Below are 22,313 nucleotides of genomic sequence, written 5' to 3' on the forward strand. Positions count from 1 at the left end.
ATTCACTCATATCTCCACTCCTTTTTCTCTTGACATAACTATAAGACCTGTGGAGAAAGACCCGAGTAGATAGAACACGTGCCAGCGAGTCAAAAGATCAGGGTTCTCCAGCTTGCTTGTTGTGTGACCTTGGGCCAGTCACTTAATTTCTCTGTGCCTCAGTTTTCTCATCTGTAAAATGGGGAGAAACATCCTGTTCTCCCTCCCTACTAAACAGTGCGCCCTTTGTGGGATGGGGACTGCGTCCTAGCCGACTCTCGTATGGCTCTCAGTGCTCAACAATGGGCTTGGCACAGAATAAGCGCTTAATAATACCAATGTTGGTATTTGTTAAGTGCTTACTACGTGCAGAGCACTGTTCTAAGTGCTGGGGTAGATACAGGATAATCAGGTTGTCCCACGTGAGGCTCACAGTTAATCCCCATTTTACAGATGAGGTAACTGAGGCACAGAGAAGTGAAGTGACTTGCCCACAGTCACCCAGCTGACATGTGGCAGAGTCAGGTTTTGAACCCATGACCTCTGACTCCCAAGCCCAGGCTCTTTCCACTGAGCCACGCTGCTTCTCAAGGGTATTGCTGCTTAAGCAATACCCTCATTATTAATGAAGATCCCAATCTATTCTATGGCCATGGACTGTACCTGTTCTCCCTTTTAATAATCTCACAGTAGGTGTCACTGGGCACAGGGTAACGGGATGAGAGTGTGGGTGGCTCAATGCAAACCATCCCCACTGTTGCATCAACAACTCCAGGTGGTAAGACAGCATATCCCAACAAATCTGGCTGAAGAATACATCTTTCCCCTCTTCAGTTGATCGATCAATGGTATTTGTTGAGCACTTACTGTGTGCAGAACACTGTACTAAGAACTTGGGAGAGTACAACAGAGTTGGTAGACATGTTCCCTGCCCACAGCGAGCATACAGTCTAGAGGGAAGCATTAATGATTCATTCACTCGTGTTTATTGAGGGCTTACTGTGTGCAAAACACTGTATTAAGCTCTTAGGAGAGTACAGTATAACAACAGACACATTCCTGCCCAAAGCTAGCTCACAGTCTAGCATTGGATGGTTGAGCAATATTCATCTGAATCGCAAGAGGCCTGGGAGAAAAGGGGCCCAACTTTTATTTTCCAGAAATTCTCCCTCAGTGACATTCACTCTGGGATACTGTTTCATCATCAGCAGAGTCATCTTGAAACCTAGGGACAACTCTCCAGCTAAATCCTGAAGCCGTGCCCCATCCAAATACATCGTACCACAGCCTAGCCGAACAGCTTAAGTCAGTCTAAGAAAATATAAATTTCCAATTAAAATCATCCTTTGGACATGATCTTTCTAATAATAATAATTATGGCATTTGTTAAGTGCTTACTATGTGACAAGTACTGTTCTAAGCACTGGGGTAGATATAAGGTAATCAGGTTGTCGCATGAGGGGCTCACAGTCTTAATCCCCATTTTACAGATGAGATAACCGAGGCACAGAGAAATTAAGTGACTTGCCCAAAGTCACACAGCTGACACACGGTGGAGCTGGGATTAGAACCCATGACCTCTGGCTCTCAAAGCTGTGCTCTTTCCACTAAGTCACGTGGCTTCTATTGAGCAAACAACTGTATTGATATGAGTCAGAGCCCATCAACTTAGTACAGTGCCTGGCAGATAGTAAGTGCTTAACAAATACCATTATTATTATTATTATTACTATTATTATTTTTCAAGTCTAGAGAGAGTTGAATGCACTGGGGGTGGGGGAGGGAAGCAGGGGAATTCATGGCTTTCCTCCTTCCATGATTTTTTGCCTTGGGCATCTCCTCCAATGCCCAAACTCAATCCTGACAACCCCCACTTTTACGCAGTCCTTGTCACCCCAGGTCACTACCATAGAGTTTTTCTCCCCATCTCTTTCAGGTCCCCAAGTTCAGGAGGATTTAGCTTTAGTTCAGGAGGACATCAATGGCTGAAGGGAAGCCAAGTATGAACAACTAGCCCATTTGGCTTATCGATTCATTCACTCAATCACATATACAGATGAGGGCAGGGGATCAGGCCTACTTCTTTATAGTATTTGTTAAGCACTCATTATGTACCAGGCACTGTACTAAGCACTGGGGTACAAACAAGCTATTCAGGTGGGACACAATCCATGTCCCATATGGGGCTCGCAGTCTTAATCCCCATTTTACGGATGAGGCCAGAGAAGTTAAGTGAGTTGCCCAAGGTCACGCAGCAGACAAGTGGCAGAGCCGGGATTAGAAACCAAGTCCTCTTGATTCTCAGGCCCGTATTCTATCGACTAGGTCATGTTGCTTACCGAGTCCCCTAACTCTACTGTACTCAATCACTCAGTCAGTGCATTTCTTGAGCATTTACTGTGCCAGAGGACTATACTGAACCCTTGGGAGAGTCCAGTACAACAGAGTTGGTAGACAGGATCCCTGCCCTTAAGGAGTTTACAATCTAATGGAGAGCTTACATTCTCTCAAGTTCTGCACACCTTAGACTGTAAGCTCCTCAGGGTCAGGGATCATGCCTTCTCACTTTGACATTCTTCAACCCTGAGTACAGTGGTCTGCACAGAGTAAGCACATGGATAACTTGATTGTGGTTAGGTGGACTTTTTCTCAGCCAAGAAGCACCTCCCCCCCCATAGTGTAATCTCGTTATGAGCACGGAACATATCTACCAGCTTGGTTATATTGTATTCTCACAAGCACTTAGTACAGTTCTCTGTGCACAGTAAACACTCAAATACCAATGATTGATTGATTGACCTGGAACAGAGTAAACCGGAAAGGAAAGACTGAGCAGAAGTGAGGCCGAAACTAACATATAGAGGGTATTCCGAGAGTCCTTCAGCAAGCAGGATGTGATCTCAGACACTACCTTTCTCCTGAAGTGTCTAAAAAGCATGGTCATTCCCTAAAGCGCTAGGTTGATGAACACAGATTAAATCTGGAGATGGATGAGAAGTCCTCAATGGCACCAATCTCATCAGCTCTTCAGCTTCCTCGTGCACTCAGTGTTCTTTATTCTGATTTATCCTCTGCCCTTGGTCATGAGTTTATTCTGTTTTCACTGCTGTGTGTCTCCCTAGTAGAGTATAAACTCCCTGTGGGCAGGAAACGTGTCTTGTTCTTCTGTGGCGTATCCCAAGCACTTAGTACGGTACATGGAACTCAGTACCTGCTCAATATATACCATTGCTATTAATGCTACTGGCTTGCTCGCCTTTTAGGATCAGTCTCAGTGACCTCGTCTGCCCTAAGGCAACCAATAGGCAGGTGGAAACCGGTTTCCAAGAATCGGCCTATGACCATCTGCTTATTATCTCTCAAGCATGGTAGCTTCTCTCCCGGCCCAAGGCATTCACAGACTTCCATTGGGTAAGGGACAGAGACCGAGGCGGGAGGGGTTGGCAACTGTAAAATGCCAATCGGACAGGTGGCCATGAAGCTTCACGAACTGGCGATCCCGATGCTAAAGTTGGGTTGGTGCTGGGTTGGTGGTGGTTGAGCAATCCTCAAAACCTAACCATTATGTCATCACTGAAGAGAAGAATCAGACTCTCTCGATGCAGCTGACTTGTGGGAAGCCACGAGAAGGAACCTCAGACGTTCTAGGATGATGATAATGCAGCTCCCCTAAGACCGGAGAAGAGATTTCATGCAGTCACCATTTTGTCGTCTGTCCCGGTTGTTTCGGAGGACTGAAAGAGCTGTAGCAGGAAAGTAACTTTTGTGGGCCCTCGTCCACAAGATGGCAATGATGAGACAGATATGGAACAGGAGATGAAGTTTATGGGTTCTTTTTTTTCCCTATTCTCCTTTGGTAATTCAATTTATGACCGTCTATCAGGAAAGGATAAGGGGATTGCAGAGGCAGAAGGCAAGGAGAAAAAACACCATGTTAGAATTTCTTTTCGAAGAAACAGAAATATACCTGATCTTTGAGACACCACAAGCTGACATCTTTTTTCATCATCATTTTTCTCCCATAATAGTTCAAAGGAAGATTTTTCCTGACCCAAAAGTTTTGTCCATATCCCTTTCCTTTCCAAAACTATATTTTTTTTTTACCTTGGACATTAAAATCTTCATTTTTGACATTCATTTTCATGAAATCTGCATAAATGCCCGATATTGAATCCCCATATAAAATGCATAGTCAAGACTGCATATCTGATTATATTTTTTAATTTTTTTTAAAGAACAGCTTGGTGATGAGATCAGTTGCTTTTGTCTCATATAAATAAGAAACTTTCCATGGAGTCAAAAAGAATTTTAAGCTACATCTCCTAGGGATGTCAGTTAGAAAACGTTCAATTTATTCATTGCTTTTCACTGTCTTTCTGCCATGAAAATTAATACATTGCTGGGACTGAAATAAATTAGCCTTTGCTCTCCATCCAATTATCTTTTTCTTAGGTGCCTTTGCCTAATGGTGCAAGCTCATAATAATACCTTGAATTTGCATATTGTTTTTATTTTCCCAAATGTTTTCACTTCAGTGATCTCACTTTGCTCCTGTCGACAGCCCCGTGTCTATGGGAGGGGCAGGTATTTTTTGAAGAGAGAACTGAAACTCAAAGCATCTTACTGCAGGTCAGAATCTAATTCACTCAAGCCTCCACCCTATCCCTAATAATAATAACTGTGGTACTTGTTAAGTGCTTACTGTGTGTCAAGCACTTTATTAAGTGCTAGGGTAGATACAAGATAATCACGTCCCCCCGTGGGGCTCACAGTCTGTCGGAGGGGGAACAGGTCTTGAATCCCCATTTTGCAGATGAGGGAAGTGAGATACACAGAAGTGAAATGACCTCCACTAATCCACCCGCTTCCCTGCTTTCACTACACCCCGTTGTCTTCCCTGCCCTTCCTAATTACTCTGAGTTCACGATGCAGAGATCAGAGGGTGAAGGAAGGAGTGTCCAGGAGGATTGTGATGGGTCAGGTTTGGGGAACCTATCTGTCATTCATTCATTCAATCATATTTATTGAGTGCTTACTGTGTGCAAAGGACTGTACTAAGCTCTTGGGAGAGTACAGTGTAACAACAAATAGACACATTCCTCCCCACAACAGGTCCACAGTCTAGAGGTTGCCAGGTTGTTGAACACAGTCATGAGTTAGCTGTCCTTCCGAACCCAACCTACATGATTGAGGATTGATAGATAAGATTTCAGTATCATTCTTCTTTCCCGACAGAAATATTGTGGCCTAGTGGAAAGAGCCCGGCCCTGGATGTCAGAGGACCTGAGTTCTAATCCCAGCTCTCCCACTTGTCTGCTGGGTGACTTTGGGCAAGTCTCTTCTTTGTGCCTCAGTTTCCTCAAATGTAAAATGGGGATTAAATACCTGTTCTCCTACTTACTTAGATTGTGAGCCCCATGCAGGACAGGGACAGTGTCAGATCTAATTAACTTGTACCTACCCCAGCACCTAGAACAGTGTTTAACACATAGGAAGCACTTAACAAAACCCTAAGAAGCAAACAAAAAAAGCAAGTTTGTTCTTCCCTATGATTTTGAGGTTGCTATTTCCCATGTTTTCTTAAATACTTTGCTAATTGTGTTGATAGCAATGACAACCATTTTCCACCCCTGTAAGATGAGGACCCCAGAAGATTGTCGAAGCTTCATCGCTGCCATCTAGTTTGTTACTGCTCTATTTATCTGTTCTCTATCTAGGATTTCTATTTTGTTCACTTGTCTGTGAATGAACCTGTTAAGACCCTTGCTTCAAGTATGAAATAAAAAAACAAAATGTCATCTCTTTCCAATCCAACTCACCTTATTAACCAATGGAGATTATAGTGTAGCAGAGTTGGTAGACGTATTCTAGAGGGGGAGGCCAACAGTAAAATAAATTACGAATATGGACATAAGTGCTGTGGGGCTGAGGGTGGGATGACTATCAAGTGCTTAACAGGGACAGATCCAAGTGCGAGAGTGACACAAAAGGGAGGGGGAGCAGAGAAAATTAGAAGTGCTCTCTGTTCCCCCATTTTGAGCATGCTTGTGCATGCTGGGTTCCTGCTACTTGTCATCCTTCAGAAAAGCCAGGAGTGGAGAAACCTATTGAACGAGGTTGACATTTTTGACAAAACACCCTTTGCATATGCTTCCCCATCTCCGGAGATAGTACTGATGGCTCAAAATTCAGAGGGAATTGGAAATATACAAGATCTTACCTTATCCTTCTGTCAGACACACAATGGCTTGTTAGAAACCTTATGAATAGGTAAAGAACCGTGAGGCCTAGCTTATATCATTCCTAGATGTAAAAGAAAAAAGTAGTTTATACAATTCATAGTTTTATATTGATATCTCTTTTCAACACCTTCCCTACAAAGAGCTACCAGCCTAACAGAGAAGCAGCGTGGGTCAGTGGAAAGAGCACGGGCTTTGGAGTCAGGGCTCATGAGTTTGAATCCCAGCTCTGCCACTTGTCGGCTGTGTGACTGTGGGCAAGTCACTTAACTTCTCTGTGCCTCAGTTCCCTCATCTGTAAAATGGGGATTAAGACTGTGAGCCCCACGTGGGACAACCTGATTCCCCTATGTCTACCCCAGCGCTTGGAACAGTGCTCGGCACATAGTAAGCGCTTAACAAATACCAACATTATTATTATTATTATTAACAGTATTGATGGATCTCCATTTGGGTAAATCCAGGGCTAGGAAGAAAAGGTTGCTGAGAGAGGTAGGAGAGTGTCATCGAAAGGAGACTGTCTCCCATATGGGAGAGTGTCCTCAAAAGGGTGAGTGGGAGGAAGGACAGTTAGGTCTGTGGGGGTCTGAAAACAAGACAGGGTTGGAAGGGGAGCCACAGCTTCGACCTAGAGGACCTTGAACTGGATAAGTCATTTAATGCATCTGGGCCTCAGTTTCCTCATCTGTATAATGGGGCTAACCTAGCTCATCCCCCTTCTTAGATTCTCTGCACCATGGGGACTGTGTATTATCTGAAGATCTCGCATCTATGCCAACAGTTCGTACAGTGCTTCCACTGGACTGGAAGCTCACTGAGGACAGGGAACATGTCTACCAACTCTGTTAGGCTGTACTCTCCCAATCGCTTAGAACAGTGCTCTGCAGCATGGCTTAGTGGAAAGAGCACAGGCCTGGGAGTTAGAAGTCGTGGTTCTAATCCCTTCTCCACCACTTGTCAGCTCTGTGACTTTGGGCAAGTCACAACTTCTCTGGGCCTCAGTTCCCTCATCTGGAAAATGGGATTGAAGCCTGTGAGCCCTACGTGGAACAACCTGATAACCTTGTATCTATCCCAGTGCTTAGAACAGTGCTTGGCACATAGTAAGCACTTAACTAATACCATCATTATTATCAATATCATTATAAATACCATTGACTGATAGTACCTGGAGAAGCAGCGTGGCTCAATGGAAAGAGCCCGGGCTTGGGAGTCAGAGGTCATGGGTTCGAATCCTGACTCCACCACCTGTCAGCTGTGTGAGTCTGGGCAAGTCACTTAACTTCTCTGGGCCTCAGTTACCTCCTCTGTAAAATGGGGATTGAGACTATGAGCCCCATGTGGGACAGGAACTGCGTCCAATCCATCTGCTTGTATCCACCCCAGCACTTAGTACAGTGCCTGGCACATAGTTAAGCACTTAACAAATGCCATAATTATTACATTGTCCATGGATGCAAGGTGAGACAAGGAGCCATTTGGTAGACTTGGAGATAGTGTGCTGAACTGTGAGTTTTCTTTTCAAATATTTTGTCCTAGTTATTCCCAGATTTGCATTTCACAATCTTCAAAATACAACACAGAGCTAACATTTTGACTGTGAGGCAGTCAGTGATATTTATTGAATGCCTGCAATCGATTGATCTGTCATATTTATTGAGCATTTACTGTGTGTAGAGCATGGTACTGAATGCTTGGGAGAGTACAACACAACAATATAACAGACACATTCCCTACCCACATTGAGTTCCCAGTCTAGAGGGGGAGACGGACAGTAATATGAATAAATAAATTACAGATACATACATAAATGTTGTGGGGCTGAGGAGGGGAGTGAATAAAGGGAGCAAATCAGGGCAACACAGAAGGGAGTGGGAGAAAAGTAAATAGGGCTTAGTCAGGGAAGGCCTCTTGGAGGAGATGTGCCTTCAATAAGGCTTTGAAGGTGGGGAGAGTCATTGTCTTTTGGATATGAAGAGGGAAGGTGTTCCAGGCCAGAGGAAGGACGTGGGTGAGAGGTCGGCGGCGAGATAGATGAAATCGAGCTACACTGAATAGGTTGGCGTTAGAGGAGTGAATTCTGCAGGTTGGGTTATAATAGTAGAGTAGCAAGGTGAGATAGGAAGGGGCAAGGTGACTGAGTGCTTTAAAGCCAATGGTGAGGAGTTTCTGTTTGATGTGGAGGTGGTTGGGCAACCCGTGGTGTTTCTTGAAGAGTAGGAAAACATGGACTGAATGTTTTTGTAGAAAAATGATCCAGGCAATAGAGTGAAGTATGGACTGGAATGGAGGGAGAGAGGAGGCAGGGAGTCAGCAAGGAAGTTGATAGAGCAATCAAGATAGGGTAGGATAAGTAATAATAATATTGGTATTTGTTAAGCGCTTACTATGTGCCGAGCACTGTTCTAAGCGCTGGGGTAGATACAGGGTAATCAGGTCCCATGCGGGGCTCACAGTCTTAATCCCCATTTTCCAGATGAGGTAACTGAGGCACAGAGAAGTTAAGTGACTTGCCCAAAGTCACACAGCTGACAAGCGGCAGAGCCGGGATTAGAACCCATGACCTCAGACTCCTGAACCCGAGCTCTTTCCACTGAGCCACGCTGCTTCTCTACTTGGATTAACGTGGTAGTGTGGATGGAGAAGAAAGGATGGATTTTAGCAGTGTTGTGACGGTTGAACAGAAAAGATTTTGTAATAGATTGAATATGTGGGATGAATGAGAGAGAGGACTCAAGGATAATGCCAAAGTTACAGGCTTGTTTTTCTTTGATTTTTTTGTTTGTTTTTTCATGTTATTAGGTGCTTACTATGTGCCAGCACTGTTGTAAACTCTGGGGTAGATACAAGGCCGTAAGGTTGGACACAGTCCCTGTCCCCCATAGAGCTCCCAGACTTAATCCCCATTTTACAGAAGAGGTAACTGAGGCACAGAGAAGTGAAATTACTTGCCTAAGGTCACATAGCAGACAAGTGGTGAAGCAGGAACTAGAACCCAGTTCCTTCTGACTCCCTGGCCTGTGTTCTATCCACTAGGCACCACTGCTTCTTGTGAAACAGGAAGAATGCTGGTATTGTCTACAGTGATGTGAAATTCAGGGGGTGGACAGAGTTTGGGTGGGAAGATAAGGAGTTTTGTTTTGGACATGTTAAGTTTGAGGTGATGGCGGGGCATTCAAGTCTTGAAGAAAGGAGAAGTGTGAGACTGCAGAGAAGTTAAAGAGATCAGGACTGGAGATGTAGATTTGGGTATCATCCTCATAGAGGTGGTAGTTGAAGCCATGGGAATGAATGAGTTCTCCAAGAGAATGAGTGTAGATGGAGAACAGAAGGGGACTCAAAATTGAACCTGGAGGGGCCCCCTCAGATAGGAGGTGGGAGACAGAAGAGAAGCTTGAGAGAGACAAAGAATAGGTGGACAGAGAGAGATTGGAGGAGAACCAGGAGAAGACAGTGTCAGTGAAGCCGAGGTTGGATAAAATTTTCAGAAGGAGAGGGTGGTTGACAGTGTCGAAAGCAGTTGAGAGGTCAAGGAGGATTAGGACAGAGGAGAGGCCATTGGATTTGTCAAGAAGGGGATCATTTGTGACCTTTGAGAGGGTGGTTTCTGTGGGGTGAAGGAGTTGGAAGCCAGATTGGAGGGAGGGCAAGGAGAGAATTGGAAGTGAGGCACTTGAAAAAGCCGGTGTGGATAACTTGCTCAAGTAGTTTGGAGAAGAATGGTAGGAGGGAGATGGGGTGATAACTGGAGGGAACCGAGGGGTCAAGAGAGGATTTTTTTAGGATAGGAGTGACATGAGCACATTTGAAAGCAGTGGGAAAGAAGCCATTGGAGAGCGAACATTTGAAGATGGCGGTTAGGGAGGGAAGAAGGGAGGGGGCAAGTTCTTTGATAAGTTCTTTGGTGTGAAGGAATGGGGTCGGATGGACAGGTGGAGGGGGCGGATTTTGAGAGAATGCAGGAGATATCTTGAGATACTGTTGGCAAAAATGGGAGAGTTGAAGAAGGGGCAGGAGGAGGGAGGGACTGGAGAGGAGCCGGGAAGATTTTAGGGAGATCATGCCTGATAGTTTTAATTTTCTCATTTAGGTAGGTAGCCAAGTCATCAGGTAGCCAAGTCACCATAAGAGATAGGGGAGGCAGGGGGTTTGAGGAGGGAGAATGCAAAGCTCTGTACTAAGTGCTTGGACAAGTGACACAGAGCAAGACGTCCTTAAACTCCTTACAGTCTAACGGGGGACCAATAGTAGTTAGGGTTAATAATGAACAGTTCCTAAAAATCTATATTGTAGGCAAAGCACACAACTGTAATCGAAGGGAAATTTGTACTAGTCTGAGGAGAATTCATGAAAGGGGAATTTTGAGAAGGAACTTTATGGCTGTCTGGCAGGTAATAAGGGAGACCGATCAAGGAAGACTGTAGCTCTGGAGGAAGATGGGGAATATGGAGTGAAAGAAGAGACAATGACAGAGGTCAAGAGAAGTGCTTGGAAGAATGGTTCAGCTATGTGAATTCTGAGCTTTATTGAAAAAGGCAAGAAAACTCCTGGGGCTATTTTCAGGCAGAAGGTTGAGGTGGGCTGGTAAATTAATAAGAAAGCCATTTCAGTAGCGGTCTCAAACAGAGGAGAGTGAATTCAACAGTAAGCACAAGGTCAAGGCCATTATATTCTGTAAAAATTATGCCAATGGAGAGAAAGAACTGGTATTTGGAAATACCTTGGTAAACAGGAGCCTGCAAACTTACTGCCACCACAGGAACAGTTGATAGTGGCCAGACTAATCTGAGGCCTTCTCACAGTAAGGAAGCAGCATGGCCTAAGCGAAAGAGCCCGGACCTGGGTTCTAATCCTGACTCCACCACTTGTCTGCTGTGTGACCATGGACAAGTCACTCAGCTTCTCTGTGCCTCAGTTACCTCGTCTGTAAAATGGTGATTAAGACTGTGAGCCCCATGTGGGACATGGACTTTGTCCATTCTGATTAGCTTGTATCTAGTCCAGAGTTTAGTACAGTGCCTGGAATGTAGTAAGGATTTGACAAATACAAATTTAACAATTTTTTTAAAAATTAGCTTGTGTCTACCCCAGTGCTTAGTAAAGTGCCTGGCACATATTAAGTGCTTAAAATATGTCATTGGAGAAAAAAACCACACCAATTTAAACACAGTGAAAGCACATAATTATTATTATTTGCAGTTAAACCATTTGAGTGTAACCAGCTGGAGGGCAGAGATGATGTATTTTATTTTTGTTGTACTCTCCCAAGCTCTTAATTACAATAATGATAATCATAATAATGGTATTTGCTAAGCACTTACTAAGTGAGAAGCACTGTTCTGAACACTGGGTTTGATACAAGGTTATCAGGTCAGGCGCAGGCCTTGTCCCACACGGTTGCTCACGGTCTAAGTAGGAAGGAGTAGGATCGAATCCCCATTTTACAGATGAGGAAACTGAGGCACAGAGAAGTTTAGTGACTTACCTAAGGCCACACAGCAGACGAGTGGCAGAGCTGGGATTAGAACCCAGGTCCTCCAACTCCCAGGTCCAGGTTTCTTTCTACTAGGCAACCCTGCTTGTCTAACACAGTGCTCTGCATACAGTAGGTGTCCAGTACAGTATTCTGCACCTGGAACAGTGCTCCATACAGAGTAGTCACTCAGTTCACAATGCCTTATGAATGTATATTAAGCCTAACAATGACACTGAAAGTATTAGAGGCTACAAATGTGTGTAAAATTTGCCATTTTGGCATTTCTTGGACAGATTTTTTCCTGTTCCAGGGTTAGGTGAGACTATTTGGACTTTAGATCGACATTCTTGTGAATTCTAGCGAAATTCTAGTGAATTTGGCTTTTGTTGGCTTTTATGCGACCTGTTTTGCTCGTTTGAGGAGAAGAATCGAAAAGCATGCATCTTCAGTGAAATGTTCTCCATTTTCTCCTGCACCATTTTGGCATGGGAGATTACATTGAATCATCTCTGCCTTTAATTGATGGAAGTTTAAATAATGAAAATACCATAAAATCACTCAAAAGCCTTCTCCTCCTTGAAAGAGACCCAAAGGAAATCTCTCATTTGATATCCTCCAAAGCTTAATTTCAACTAAAATATGAAAACCAATTTTGGTGTTCCAAAATCTCAAACACTCAAGAAACAGAAACAAGCTAGGTGCACCGCTCTAGACTGTAAGCTTCTCCTTTAGAAAGTAAACTCCTTGTAGGCAGGGAATGTGTCCACCTATTCTACTGTATTTTTTCATTTTTTTAAATGGTATTTTTTAAGTGCTTACTGTGTGACAGGCACTGTTCTATGCATTGCGGTAGATTCAAAGTAATCAAGTTGGACACAGTCCATGTCCCACATGGTGCTACCAAGTCTTAATCCCCATTTTACAGATGGGATAACTGAGGCCCAGAGAAGTGAAGTGACTTGCCCCAGGCCACACAGCAGACAAGTGGCAGAGCCGGCATTAGAATTCAGGTCCTCTGATTCCCAGGCTCCCAACCTTCACTAGCAGCCCTTCACTTTGCAACCACACCCGCCCTTTACTTATCAGGCCTCCATTCATCTGCAGGCTGGCCGGAGGGCCAGTGGGAAAACATTTAGGGAATGTGTCTGTTATATTATTCCATTGTACTCTCCCTAATGCTTAGTACAGTGATCTGCACAAACGAAGCGCTCAATAATTACAATTGGCTGACTAATGGAGTCACCCCCCCTCCCCACACAGATCCTTTCTATCTCTCGCCTCCTCCATTTTACCACCACATGGCTCTTCACTGTAGCCCCAGTGGAGCCAGACTTTGCATCTCGACTCAGGCATCTGAGACCTGATAGTACAAACAGAGTTGATCAATTAGTCCGTGGTATTTGAGTGCTGACTGTATGCAGAACACTGGACTAAGCCCTCCTCTAATAATAATGATAATAATAGTATTTGTTAAGCCCTTACTATGTGCCAGGCACTGTACAACCAAATCGGGTTGGACACAGTCCCTGTCCCACATGGGGCTCAGAGTCTCAATCCACATTTTACAGATGAGGTAACTGAGGTCCAGAGAAGTGAAGTGACTTGCCCCAGGTCACAGCAGAGAAGTGGCTGAGCTGGGTTAAGAACCCATGTCCTTATGACACCCAAGCCCGTGCTCTATCCACTATGCCATACTCTAGACTGGAAGCTCATTGTGGGCAGGGATGGTGTCTTCCAATTCTGTTCATTTTGGACTCTCCCAAGCACTTAGTACAGTGCTCTGCAAACAGTCAGTGCTCAATAAATGCCGTGGATCGATTGATTGGGAGAGGACAATGCGACAGAGTTGGTAGATGCATTCCCTGCCCACAAGGGGCTTCTAGTCTAGAGTTGGTGAGAATCCTACTGACTTCTCCCATGTGAACAGCACCACCCCTCCATCTTCCCCAGATGACAGTCCTGGACATCTGCTCTCTGCTGCTCTCCACCAAACAATAACAAACTCTGAAAGTTGTTCCCTTTTATTCTCACCTGTTGGCATTCCTATGGGTATCCAGCAGACATCCATTCTCCTCCCACAGCCAGCCCAGAGGAGTTCTCCCCAGGACCTTGTGCATCTGGTTTTTGTTGTGGGCTGTGGCTCATGAAACTGCTTGAATAACCTGGATGATCAGACCCCCTCATCGGTGCAATTCAGACCTGTAGCTTGGTATCATCATCCCTGGTATTTATTGGGCCCTTATGGTGTGCAGAGAATTGTATTAAGCACTTGGGAGAGTACAATGCATCAGAGTTGGTAGGCAAGTTTCCTGCTCACAATAAGCTTACAGCTCGATGCCCTGTTGTCACTCACCAGAAGCCATCTGGATCCTATTTTCTTCTTCTCTGCTCTTACGCTGACCCAGTGTCGGGGTTTCTTCAGGTTTCTCATCAGCTCTCGGTGCAAGGGTAGATGCTGTGAAGCCGTTGATTATCACCTTGACATGTTCTTTTGTGAAAGACTCAGGATCAGGGGAGAAGCAAGAACATGGGACTGCGAGTCAGAGGACCTGGGTTCTAGTCCCAGCTCTGCCAATTGATTGCTGTGTGACCCTGGGCAAGTCACTTATCTTCTCTGGAACTCAGTTCCCTCATTTGCAAAGTGGAGATTCGATACCAGTGCTTCCTCCTACTTAGACTGGAAGCCCCCGGGTGGGACCTGATTATCTTGTATCTACTCTAGTGCTTGACATGTAGTGAATGCTAATCAAGGATCATTATTATTATCATTATTATTATGTCACAGCCAGCAGCTTGGAACAGTTCAGGGATGATTGTTTCAAAGACTAACAAGGATGTTTACAACTTCATTCATTCACTCGTTCATGCACTGATTTTTCAGTCACAAACACACACCCATGAGTGCATTTCACTGTCATTGGACAGCTATGTACAGTGTGCAGAACACCATTTCTAAGCGCAGGGGAAGACTTCAATGGAGGAAAAATAGGCATGATCTCTGGCCCTCCAAAGAGGCTCAAAATCTAAGAACCTGTTGAGTTGAAAGAGTAGAGGAGATTCCTCGTGGATTATCTATGAATTTTGACTTCAGGCTTCCAGGTCCTCTTTGCATTTTCTAGACTGGGAGAGTGTGGGGAAGGGAGATGGTGGAGAAACTGGAGATAGGGACACCCAGTCAATCAACAAAATAACGACAATAAAAATCATGCTGCTGCTAGAGGAAAAAGTTTTAAAGTATCAGCTTCTTGGAAAAAGTCCTCAACTTTGTCACTTTTTTTTTTTTTTGCTTCAAAGGAGCTCATCTTCAATGGTGGAAGGTGTATTCACAGTATCCTGCTACAGCTCTTGCCCTCTGGCTAAGATTCCCCCTGGACTCTGTTCTCTTCAACAGTGCTGAGGTGATGTGTGTGGGGTTAGCGAGAAGGAAAAATTCCTTAGTTGGGTAGATAAATTCATTTCAATAGATAATCTATATCCTGTATGGGAGGACCACCTCATATTTTAATTAATTGATCATTATATTTATTAAGCACTTACTATGTGCTTAATACTACTACTAAGGTCTGGGGAAGAGACAGGAAATAATCAGGTCAGACACAGTCCCTGCCCCTACCGGGCTTATAGACTAAATAGGAGGGTAAACAAGTATTGAATCTCCACAGAGAAGCAGCGTGGCTCAGTGGAAAGAACATGGGCTTTGGAGTCAGGGGTCATGAGTTCGAATCCCATCTCTGCCACTTGTCAGCTGTGTGACTGTGGGCAAGTCACTTAACTTCTCTGTGCCTCAGTTCCCTCATCTGTAAAATGGGGATTAAGACTGTGAGCCCCACGTGGGACAACCTGATTCCCCTGTGTCTACCCCAGCGCTTAGAACAGTGCTCGGCACATAGTAAGCGCTTAACAAATACCAACATTATTATTTTACAGATGAAGGAACTTTAATACAGAGAAGGGAAGTGACTTCCCTAGGTCACACACCTGGCAAGTGGCAGAGTAGGAATTAGAATCCAACTTCTCTGAGTCCCAGGCCCAAGCTCTTTCCATTAGTAAACCCTGCTTCCCTTAACTTTTCCATTCCATTCCTTCACAATGTACATCTTCCTCTTCCTCAACCAATCCCCTTTTTTGTTTTTGTTTTTCATGGTATTTAAGTGCTTATTAATTAATTGTGGTATTTGTTAAGCAAGCGGTGGTATTTGTGGTATTTGTGGTATTGTGTTATTTGTTATGTTCATTCAGTAGTATTTATTGAGCGCTTACTATGTGCAGACCACTGTTCTAAGTGCTGAGGTAGTTACTAGGTAATCAGGTTGTTCCAAGTGGGACTCACAGCCTTAATCCCCATTTTACAGATGAGGTCACTGGAGCACAGAGAAGTTAAGTGGCTTGCCCAAGGTCAAACAGCAGACAAGTGGCAGAGGCAGGATTAGAACCCAGGTCCTTCTGACTCAAAGATCCAGGATCTTTCCACTAGGACATGCTGCTTTTTATTGTGCAGAAGCCCATCAGAGGCCTTCTGTTCCCCACCATGAAAGGAGGAGGAGCAGGTAGAAGAAGAGGAATTCAGTTTCCACTCTCAGCACATGTCTTCTCCCCCACATTGGACATTTTGTCTCCTTGAAGTCTATAGATATATGCCAAACTAGATGAGGGCTTCAAGGCCCTTTCTCTGGGCCTTTCTTTCTTTGCTTTCTGTCTGCTTCTCTTCTTAGGTGTCCCTCATTGACTGGTTTTCCACTGTTCCTCTGTACCCTAGTTTCCCCTGTGCACCCTCTATCCCCTTCGCCCCAGAAATGAATAGGAGCAAAGCCCACAGATGTTAGTGAAACAAATGCCTAAAGGGTGGGAGAAAAGTGGAAATTGCATTCATCTTCTTCTACCTGCTCCTCCTCCCTTCTCCTCCTCGTCCTCTGCTCCTCCTCTTCTTCCTCCCCCCCCTTCCTCACCTGTTTCTTCTTCCCTCCTCCTCCTATCCTCCTCCACTTCTTTCTCTTCTTCTTCCTCCTCCGCTCCCTACTCTCATCTCACTGCCCCGGCTGGAGCCCCCTTGGCCAAGGGGATTGGTTGGAGGAGGAATGGCAAATCAGCCAAATCACTAGGAAGTGTTGTTCAGGTCTAAAAGGGAGGAAGAGCAGGTAATTTCTTCCCCTTTCAATAGATGGGGATATTAAGGTTCAGATAGATCGAGTGACTCCCCTGAGGCAGTAGAAGTAATAGTCTTTTTAAAGTGCCTTCTGTATACAGAGTAGTAACAATATTTAGCATTTTCTAAGCACTTACCACGTGCAGAGCATTGTACTGAGCGCTGGGAAAGAGTTCACGAGTGGGAATTAGATACGATCCTTGTCTCAGGGATCTCACAATCTAAGCACTTTGCCTCGCTCTGTGGTAATTAGACATCCCAGTCCATCAAGGGGCTCAGAATCAAAATCTAAAGCAGGGGTAGGGGACTGGTGACCAACGCATGGGGAAAAGCGAAACAATCAATCAATCAGTGGTATTTTTGAGTGCTTCCTATGTGCAGGACACTGTACAAAGTGCTTGGGAGAGTACGATACAGCAGAATTAGCAGTTCCATTCCCCGCCCATAATGAGCTTATACTGAAAACACTCTCCACCAGGCCATGACTGTAAATGAACTGAGCTCTAGATAGAGCATGCTTGGCAGCATTTTTCCTCAAATCCCACACACCTCCTTCAGGTTATATGCCTTTCAAAGCAGTGCAAGCGACAGTTTGGGACTTTTGTGTTGTTCGAGTTTATTTTAGTCCTCGGATAAAAAGCTCTGAAGTACCCATCGGTCTGATTCCGATGAAAGATAAACCTTATTATATTTTTGGGTGCCTGAGTGGGATCAACAGCATATACTAAAGATGAAGATTGTTCACACAATGAATACATCTGATATCTCTGTTTCAATTTCATACAAGTCCAAACTGATAACAAGCTGGTCTTAGAGTGTTGTCTTTTTTAATATTCAGGGCGAAGATGACGTTCCTTTCTATGCATGAAAGTTGAAGCAGCTTGATACATTAATAGCTAAATTGAAAATGGGTTACAGACTTTAGAAATTACTTTTGAATTACTTCTCATCAGAAGCCCTTGTGGCTTTGGTGATCTGATGAACAATTGATTTTTATTTCGTAAAAGCAGATAAAACGATAAACCACTGAATTTGAGTAGCTCCAGCTCCTTTACTCATATCACCTAATTCTTCATCAAATGCTTATGGATTTATGAAATATTCATCAATCAACTGTATTTATTGCACTCTTACTATGTAGAGTGCTGTACTAAGTGTTTGGGGGAGTACACTAGATGTAGTAATAATAATACTAATAATTGTGGTGTTTAAGCATTTACCAGGTACTGTACTAAGCACTAGAGTGGATAGGATACAAGCAAATTGGGTTGGACACAGTCCCTGTCCCACAGTCTCAACCTCCATTTTACAGATGAGATAACTGAAGCCCAAAGAAGTAAAATGACTTGCCCAAGGTCACACAGCAGACAAGTGGTGGATCTGGGATTAGAACATGAGCAGGGCACTGTACTGAGTGTTTGGGAGAGGACAATAGAGTTAGTAATCCTGATCCCTGTGCTCAAGGAGTTTACAGTCTACCAGGAGAGAGACAAAATCTATACAGCTAGGAGGAAACAGAATGACAGATCGATAGGTGGATAGATAAGTGCTTCAGTAGTTGAGCATGTAATCAATCCATGGGATTTATTGAGCACTTACTATGTGCAGAACACTGTACTGAATGCTTGGGCTGATCACAGCAAATATACAGTTTGGAGAGGGAGATAGACTTTAATATAAGTGAATAATTTATGAGCTATAATTTCCTAAGCACTGGGGTACATACAAGGAAATCAGGTTGGACACAGTCCCTGTCCCACATGAGGCTCACAGTCTTCATCCCCATTTCACAGATGAGGTAATTGAGGCAAAGAAACGTTAAGTGATTTGCCTAAAGTCACCAGCAGACAGGTGGTGGAACCATGCTGCTCTTGCTGTTAGAATTCACTTCTGTGAATTTCAGTTTATGATTTGCAGTTCTGCCAGAATCAGTGCTTCCACTCTGAGTTTCAGTTGGGACACCCTTAGAGGATGAGGGAAGGTTTTTCTGACAACAGATACCTGTCTGGCTTCCGTGCTCTGCGGCTTCAGAAGAAACGAGCTATGAGCATGCCCGGATTGGGCATCATGAGTACTACAGTGCAAGTTTTTCCTAATGGTGGCATCTGTTAAGCATCTACTATGCGCTGAGCCCTGTGTTATGCCTGGGACAGGTACAGTAGAAGCAGGTCAGACACAGTCCCCATCCCACATGGAGCTAATAGTCTCAGGGAGAGGGAGAACTGGTATCTTATCTCTGTTTTTACAGATGAGGAAACTGAGGCTCAGAGAAGTGAAGTGACTTACCCAAGGTCACACAGCAGGAAGTGGCAAATCGGGATTAGATCCCAGGTCCTCGATCTCCCATGCTCTTTCCAGTAATACCATAATTATAATCATTCTAATTATATAAGCCATTCTACCTGTATGGAGTAGGTACCATGTCTGATTATTTCGTATCTAATCCGGGTCTTGGTACATACTAAGCACTTAATAAATACCACAATTATTGTTAGTATTCTAAGACCTGATTAATTTGTACCTACCCTAGTACTGTACTAGTAAGCATTTAGCAAACATTATTTTGTATTATTATTACTGTGATTATTAATTTTATCATTAATAGACCGGCTCAGCTGCACTTGAAATGTTTGTCAGAGAATTAAAAATAAAGACTAGATACCCATGGTCTGGGGAAAGTTTAGGGTGGGACCCCTGTTTTAAATCCTGGGTACATAACAGGTCAATCAGGTTGGACACAGTCCCGGTCCCCCATGAAGCTCACAGTCTAAGTTGGAGGGAGAACAGGTATTGAATTCTCATTTTACAGATGAGGAAACAGGCTCAGAGTAGTGAAGTGATTGGCCCAAGGTCACACAGTAGACAAGTGGTGGAGTTGGGATTAGAACCCACTCTTCTAACTGCCAGGCCCATGTTCTTTCCGCTAGGGCACACTGCTCTTCAGTAAGCTGAACCTTTGGGCATCTTTACCTCATTAAGTGCCTTATTAAGTCTTCTTTCCACTGCAGAGAATGTCAAACTTTTTGGATAAATTATTATCAGACAAGCTTTATGTTTGCTCACCTTCTGGATGTTGATGATGTGAAGAAGTCAACAAGTTAAGGTTTTTGTTAATGAGACAATTACATTCTGACAAGGTAACAGTTGTGGAGAGTGTGGTGCTGAGTTAAATGACTATGTTATAATAGCAAGTAGGTTGTGACGTTAGTTGGATTGCTGACAGGTTACAGGTATTGGAAGCCCAAACAAAGCGAACCCTCTTGTGCTAACACTAACTTCTTCAGAAAAAGAAAATGGACTAGAGACCCTGAGTTAGGGTTTAGCTGAGCTTCCAGGGACTAAGAAGCCCAGTCAAGTGTTAATCAATCCATCAGTCAATCACTTGATAGCATTTATTGAGCCCCTACTGAGAGCTAGCCACTATACTAAGCATTTGGGAAAGTTCAACAGTAGCCAGCCAGTAGACTGTAAGCTCATTGTGGGCATGGAATGTGTCTGTTTATTGTTATATTGTACTCTCCCAAGCGCTTAGTATGATGCTCTGCACTCAGTAAATACTACTGAATGAATTAATGAATGAATGAAGGGTCCCTCAATCAATCAGTCAATGGTATTTATTGAGGGCTTACTGTGTGCAGAGCGCTTAGTACTGTGTACTGTCCAAAAGGAGATTGCAGTCTAGAAGGGGAGATAGATTAAAATCCAATTCAGCTATGTAAATGCTGTGGGGCCGAGGGTGGGATTAGGGTGAGGGTCAAGTGCTTAAAGGGTTCAGGTCCAAGTGCATAGGTGACCCAAAAAGGGAGGAAGTTGAAGAAAGGAAGGCTTAGTTGGGAAAGGCCTCTTGGAGGAGATATGATTTTTATAATGCTTTGAAGATGGAGAGAGTAGTGGTCTGTCAGATAAGAAGAGGGAGGACGTTCCAGGCCAGAGCGAGGATGCGGGTGAGGGATCGGAGGTGACATAGAGGAGATGGAGGGACAGTGAAAAGGTCGGCATTAGAGGAGTGGAGTGTGCGCTCTGGGTAGCAGTAGGAGACAAGTGAAGTGAGACAGGAGGGGCCCAGGTGATTGACTGCTTTCAGCTGACGGCGAGGAGTTTCTGTTTGAGGCAGAGGTGGCTGGGCAACCACTGGAGGGTCTTGAGGAGTGGGGAGAGAAGCTTTCAGTCTGATGCGACTCTGCCTTCTGATATTCCTTCTTTCTACTCCCTCTCCTTTCTGCCTCACCTACACACTTGGATCTGTCCCCTTTAAGCACTTGATATACATGCCACAGCCCTTATGGACATATTCTTATACTGCCATTTCTCTGATCTGTAATTTATTTTTACGTCTGTCTCCCCCTCTAGACTGGTAGCTCTTTGTGGGCAAGGATCACATCAATCAACTCAGTTATATTGTACTCCATGCTGCCACTTGCCTCCTGTGTGACCCTGGGCAAGTCACTGAACTTCTCTGTGCCCCAGTTTCCTCATAGGTAAAATGGGGCTTCAATGCCTTCTCTCCCTCATACTTAGAATTTGAGCCCTGGTTGGGAGGACTGTGTCCAACTTGAATACTTTGTATCTACCCAGTTGTTAGTACAGTGCTTGGCACATGCTAAATACTTAAGAAATCCCACAATTATTATTATTTTAATTCTCCCAAGCTCTTCATACAGATTGACTGATGGGTAAAAGTCAAGGAACTCCTTCTCCCACAGGCACCCTCTGAAGGTCTAAAATGAGCCCCGGAATATCTCTCTAAGCAAGTCCCACTCTGCAACGTTTTCATGGAGCAGAAATGAGCTGGGGGAGCTGAATGAACGAGCAGAAATGAATGCATTGCTTCTTATTAAAGAACCTGATTGGGATAGAAAATGAGATTTCTTTGTGAAGGGCATCAACTCCAGGCCATTAATGCAGTTCAGGTTCTGAACATTGATGCTGCTTCCTAAATATGTTTTCATTTCCTGCTGAAGTATGCCCAAGTCCACTGAGGTATGTATCCCACAGAGTTAGAGCCTTGGTATGAAGGGGAAGAAAACCTTGCTACTTTTTTCAGCAGTATAAATTCAGGTGAGCTCCTTGAGGATGGGGATCATGTCTTCTTCCTCTGTCGGACTCTTTCAAGCACTCAATCAGTGCTCTGCATGCAGAAAGTCCTGAAGAAATACCACTGATTGATTGACTGATGTGGAAGAGTGGTCCAAGCTTTTTATTTTTTAAATTGCATCCATTAAGCACTTACTGTGTGCCAGGCACTATGCTAAGCACTGGGGTAGACCCAAGTTAATTGGGTTGGACACAGTCCCTGTCCCCTGCGAGGCCCAAAGTCTTAATCCTCATTTTACAGATGAGGTAACTGAGGCACAGAAAATTGAAGTGGCTTGCTCAAGGTCACACAGCAGACAGGTGGAGTAGACAGTGTTAGAACTCAGGTTCTTCTCGACTCCCAGGCCCGTTCTGCTTCCTAAGCAATTGCATTGTGGTAAGT

At 44.2% G+C, this 22,313-nt stretch overlaps 1 long non-coding RNA gene across 1 annotated transcript; it reads left to right on the plus strand.

Annotated features, from left to right (window-relative positions):
- Positions 1-4,520: 4,520 nt before the first annotated feature.
- LOC114806396 lies at positions 4,521-21,685 on the plus strand. The gene is made up of 3 exons (XR_003754424.2): positions 4,521-4,608; positions 14,989-15,092; positions 21,541-21,685. It is a non-coding gene; the product is annotated as an uncharacterized LOC114806396 (long non-coding RNA).
- Positions 21,686-22,313: the final 628 nt, after the last annotated feature.

The sequence above is a fragment of the Ornithorhynchus anatinus genome, chromosome X1 (genome assembly GCF_004115215.2).
Source record: "Ornithorhynchus anatinus isolate Pmale09 chromosome X1, mOrnAna1.pri.v4, whole genome shotgun sequence".
Lineage (NCBI taxonomy): Eukaryota > Metazoa > Chordata > Mammalia > Monotremata > Ornithorhynchidae > Ornithorhynchus > Ornithorhynchus anatinus.